The following is a 6,000-nucleotide window of genomic DNA, read 5'->3' on the forward strand; positions in this document are numbered from 1 at the left end:
TTGATTCTTGAGTCATTGGCAACGCATAGGGGGTACATGCAGGTGCACACGCACCTTGAGACCTTGAGATCAGCTGTGCACCCCCTGGAAGTCCAACTGTGCAACTAGAAGTGCTGGTGGAAGTGCACTTCCGGTTTCGCCACTGGCTTGGTGATCGGCTGATGGGGGATCCCCACCATGGGTGATCAACCGCTGGGGGACCTCCCCTCTCCCGTCAGTGATCTGGTGCCCCCCTAGACTCAGGAGGCACCAGTCGCCCATGTCTTGAATGACTCGCGGATTTGGAATTGATTTGGCTGATTTGATTTGGGACATGAACAATTTTACTTTAAAAAAAAAATGTTCATTCATCCTACTAAACATCTTTCACAGCAAAACCTGCCATGAAGAGGGGTGTGCAATACCTGCCATGGGCTTCATTGATTAAGGTCTTACTATTTACAAGCACACCGAGGAATGAATCTGTGAGGTGCCAGGGAGATGCTGTAGGTGTGCGGGAGGGGGACGGGGTACAGTCAGTTGCGGTGCTGCTTGGGGCTAGGGCTACCATTATGGTTCCTTCAGGAGGCTTGGAGCAGGCCCCCACTGGGTTGCGTTTGAGTTATCGTGTTTACTGTTTTCAATATGAAATGGTAGAACAAATGTGTAGCAAAGAAAATGGGTAACCCATACCATGCAACACGGGAAAGGTTTTGTATCTGAAGAGGCAAGGGGCCTAATTCTCTCTCTCTCTCTTTTCTTCTGGTGCCTTGATGCAGATCTGGCATGGAAAGAGCTCCCAGGCAATACCAGCAGCCTAAGGATTCTCCCCAGCCAGCAGAATTATTTTACAATGTATTTTATGGTGTACTTATCATACCACAGCTGGAAAGAGCAGTTTTGCTTTCTCCTTACCCCTCCCTTGTGCTTTCCAGTAATTGTGACTGAAGGAAACTTCCTTTGTTACCTGGGATGCGGGGAGGTCCTTACTCTTTGTTCTCAACCTGCCTGGCATGTGGCATGTTCCACTTCAGGGTGACCAACCTGCCAGCAAGTGGCATAGGCAGCCTCTGTGTGTGGTACCAGGGAGGGGACAGCACAGCAACAGGTAGGACCGGAAGCAGAAAGCAGAGCAGCAGATCAGGCAGGGCAAAGGGATCAGTGCCGTACTTGGAGACGGTGCAGGACTAATTCGTAGCATAGCTGCCAAGAAGGTTGGCCCCCACTGACCTAGTCTAACCCAAGGTCTGACAAGCAAAGCCAAAGCTGCAAGTAAAACCCACGTCTCCAGTTTCCCAGTCTGATGTCTTCTCAGTTGTATCAGGCCACTTCCAAACCACTCGGTGCATCTTGGAAAATCTAAAGCTTAAAAGAAAATCTGTTACCTCGGTAAGAAGCATGAGTGCTATTTGCAGCACTTCAGACACATTACAGCCTTGGAATTGCACACAGCCAAATGAAGCGCCATGATTAACAGCAGTTATCTGAATCCCTAAGAAATCAGCAAGAATGAATTATTCACAGCCATTCCCAACTTCAGAACGTGGCCATGAATGCACATCTCAGTAATAAACATCAGTAATCTGCATAGGCATTTCTAAACCTGCTTGGATTCTAAATCCCAGTGGTCCAGGAAATACAATCTTTCTTTCTTCCTGGCACCCGCTGTAGAGGAGGGGGAGGAGATGAAGGCAAATGATTGCTGGAACCGATAACTAAGCAATGGCAATGTTCTGCATTTATTGTATCTCATGGGAATGGCAAAAATTATCTCTAGGTTCAAATGTTAAACATAAATTTGTGGATCTGGAGTTTGGTAAATTCATTATACGGATAAATTAGTGGCCACCAGCAGAATCTGAGCCTCAATCTGCACCCCTGCATGCAGCGGAGGTTAGAGGTGTTACAACGCAGAGCTTTGGTTTGGACTCCTTTGCAGCTACAATATTAGTCGAAATTCTGCGATGAAGTGGCTGACTCCATTGCCAATGAGCAATGCTGTTTTTTATGAGGACCAAAGTTTGAGCATAAAACAGAATAGACCCTCAAACACTCCAACTTCCAGCCTTTGACATAGATTGGAATAATGTAAATTTTTGCAGTAATATGAATTATGCTTGGGAAGCGCTTGTGTTCATTTGTCACAGGGTATGTGCACAGACTCTTGTTGTAAATGTCAGATCAATGATTGCTTTTAATGAATGGCTGTATTATGATAACACCACTGCAGGATGCAATGAGGATCTGAGGCCCACTTTGCCAGGACTGCAAAGAAAAAATTGAAAAGATTTGAATTGAAAAGATTTTCAGATCTTTCCTTTTGGTCCATCTTTTCTCCCTTTGAGTTATTAATCTCAAATTACCCTAAGGGGACAATTCCTACTCTATAAAGCCAGTCAATGGGAATTTTACCATTGGCCACACACAGTGAGGCCAGGGATTCACCCTTGGTATTCCCATTTCTCTGAATTATTATTGGGTTTCTTTTGTGCTGAACCACGAGGCTATCATGAATATTTGTTTTTTAACATCAAAGACTGACACTGCCAATAAGGCTTGATATTTAGAGCTAAGAATCAGTAATCAAGAGTGTGGACTCACCGCTACTCCAGCTTTTTATTTTCCAGTGTGTCTTGTCTTCTGTTGGCCTTGTTCCCTGCATGAGGCATGGTCACTTATAGCGGCGCACATAGAGAGTGATGTGTTACTACCAGAATAAGGGAAGGATGCTAATAAAACAGCATTCTGCGTGCAGAAGTAATTGGCTGAATGAGGGGCAGGACAACAGAAGATTAGGCCCTGCTTGATTAGTTCCTAGACTGTAAACTCTTCAAGGTAAGAAGCAATTGTGTTTTGTTATCTGTACTACACAAAGCACATTACTGGCACTATATGAACTATATTCTCCAGAAAGTTACTCTCCTATCTAAAGGGCCTTTAAGAACAAGGAAGTGATTGCTGTGTGGCTGTGTCTTCATGCCTCTGTCCCTTACCGTCGTTAAGTGCCAGCTATTTCAACCCCTGCCGTCAAGACAGAGCTGCAAATATTACAATGCATCTTAAACGTGGGCTCGGTCATATGTCCAGCAGGAGCAGAGAGGCAAGAGGTTGCAGCTGAAAACATTTTGCCTCCAACACCATCACCAAGAGAACAGATATCTTACAATTTCCCACCGGTGCAGGTAAGATAAGTCTCTTAGCAAATGTCTTGACTGGAAAAAACAAAAAAGAAAGTGTGTTCTAGTTAACTAACATGGGTTGCAATGCTGGTGAAGGCAGGGCAACTTGGCTTTTAACATGGGTTGAGCAGCTTGAGTTAAAACCTGTGGAGCAGCCTGGGACCTAGTTCCCACTTCTGACCTGCTAAGCCAGGGTAGCATCTTTCTTTTCTTTTTTTTTTCAGGGAAAATGACACCCTTGGGAAAGGTGAACTCAAGTTGTGTCCCTGAACCATTGTGTTCCTTCCCACTGCATTGGTCTTTCTGAGCTTGCTGGCCTAGACAGCTTCAGCCGTCGAGAGAAATACCTCTTCTCGGGGTAAAATTCCTGAGTTTAGGACATCCGATCCATTTTAGTGTTGGGCAGATATGAGCTGAGAAGACATGGGGGAGGACTAACGACCCCAGCCTGTGTCCAGATGATACCAAGAACCCAACACAGCCTCAGACGTACCCAGGAGGAGCTCTTGGCAATACCTGGTAAGTGCCTCTGCTGTCAGATGCTAGGTGCTCAGTCTATAAACGAAAGTGTTGTGAGAGCAGGTCTTGCTACAATGCTAGCACTGCCCTGGTCTCCAGATGCTGCAAAAACACGTCCATGAGGGAGAAATGGCTGAGGGGTGGAGAAGCTTGCATTGCTGCTGCCTGATGTATATCCGGCTTTCTGATTAAATAAGGAACTTGAGCCTCCAGTCCCCAAACCAGTCACTTTTCAACAGCAACAGACTGAGTTTGAAAAGCTTAGTCATCCGGGGCCCAAACGTGGGTTGCATAAGTGACTTTTTTTCCCCACAGCACTGCACTGGGAGCTGGCATTGAGTTGCTCCATTATTAGTACCCCCAGAGCTGTCAGGGTCCGTCCCAGACAGAGCCCCTACTCTGTAGGTATGGCCCCCATTCCTTACTCCTGGAAGTATATCTTGGCATTTGGCTGTTTTAAAATCCACTTTTGTTTAAATAGCTTAATACACAAACCGGAACAGTTTATATGACGGTGCTTTGCTGTTTACTAGTCTGCAAATATTTGTGCCATCTACAGATCTTATCACCAATATTTATTTCTGCATCATTAACAAAAATACTGACTAGCATTGGGCCTTGCACTAAAACCAGCAGATCAGCACATAAATGCCCCGGTTGGATGATGATTCCTTTATGGCGACTGATTTTAAAAATCTGTTCATTAGCCGTTCCTGATCTATTTATCAGCTGCTTCATTTGTACTGTAGTGCTGATTTTTTTTTTTATCAGAATGTCTTGCGGGACTAAGTCAGATGTTTTACATGAGTCAAAAGAGAGTACAGATACATACCTTTATCAACCAGATACATAATCTTCTCAAAGAATTAAGTCCGGTTTGTTTGACAAGATCTATTTTCCAAAGAAAAAAAAAAAAGGATCAACTGAAATTAATTATTTCCCCATTCATTTAATCCTTTAACAACTCGACTCCTGTCAGAATTTTTCAGTTCTTTGGCCCAGGTGTGATGTCAGGCCAACTGGTCTGTACCTGTATCGTGACTCACCTCTTTTTGAAGACTGGCATAGCACTACCAATGAATGGCTAAAGATGGATGAAAAATGAACAAGCCAGAGCTCTCCTCAACCAACTCTTTTAGGACTCTTGGGTACATATTAGCCGGGCCTAACAATTTGGAAACTTTATCCCTGGTAAATATTGATTACCGTTCTCTTTAGTTACTCATGCACTAAAAAGACTCCCTGCGAAAAGTGTCCAGTGCTCATAATGGAGGTCAGGAACAGATGCAGGGGATGCACCACTGGAAACAAGTCAACTGCAAGGAACAAGAATAAACTGCGCAGCTCAGTTCAGCAACCTGGTTAAACCCAAGCAGTAGGCTCATCTTCTCTTGTTGCTGATGATTAGTACGGCTAATTATTCATTTTCCTACTGTGCACAAAGCCTAGAGCACTAAAACTGTGCCAGCACAGTTGATATGCAGTGTTGCAGAATCTGGTCCAAATGCCACCCTGAGCCCCATCGTCTCGCTCGTGTCTTCTTACACCTGTGGGTCTCAACCTGGGGGCTGTGGCTTCCTGGGCTGCCTTGAGACCTTCCTCAAGTGGCCATGCACCGTCACTGCTGTTTGGCATGCAAATGAACACTATTTACAAGATAAAACCCACAGGTTTCAAATAGGTATCCTTGGCATTCAGTACCTTCCGGCCTGTTGTGGCTGGGTTTTTTGTTGTCTGTTTTTCTGAGACTTTTGCAACAGGAAAAAATTGGCTCTCTTATCTCTAGTCAAAACAACGCCTGAAACTTGAGAGAGAGCGATTTCTGGGGCGCGCCTTGAGCCTAAGGATGCATTTGGTAGCCATGTTGGTCTGAGACAAAAAGAAATGCGAAAATCTACAATTCTTGGTTCAGAAATGACACCTTGTATTCATGAACGCCGCGTACCCCCAGAAGCTGGGGGGGACGCGGTGAGCTCCCGCAGGCGGCCGCAGCACTGTCAACAGCGGTGGGGAGAGTGGCGAGCAGGCAGCGACCACCCGCAGACATCGCTGGCAGTGCCCAGCGGCGATTGCAGACCGCCTGGCAGTGTCACCAGTGCAGTGGTGGCAGGCAGCGTCAGCAACACCTTTTTGCAGGGAGTGCACGTGCCAATGCTTGCATGACGCCGAGACACTGCCAAAAAGAAAGAAAAAAAAAATCTTTTTCTGCAAAAATGATCTTTTTTCTATGACCCCAAAAGCTTGCAGAAAATGATGGTTGGTTAATTAATGTATTTATTTATGTATGTATTTATTGTTGCAACGTCTCCGTTGGGCTAATACA

The 6,000-nt window shown here is 45.3% G+C and overlaps 1 protein-coding gene across 1 annotated transcript in view; it reads left to right on the forward strand.

Annotated features, from left to right (window-relative positions):
* The window catches only part of LOC102382057 (canalicular multispecific organic anion transporter 2), a 361,044-nt gene that overhangs the window by 289,369 nt on the left and 65,675 nt on the right, over positions 1–6,000 (forward strand). The gene's annotated exons all lie outside the window — the stretch shown is intronic.

This window comes from Alligator sinensis, unplaced genomic scaffold (assembly GCF_000455745.1).
Source record: "Alligator sinensis unplaced genomic scaffold, ASM45574v1 scaffold876_1, whole genome shotgun sequence".
NCBI lineage: Eukaryota > Metazoa > Chordata > Crocodylia > Alligatoridae > Alligator > Alligator sinensis.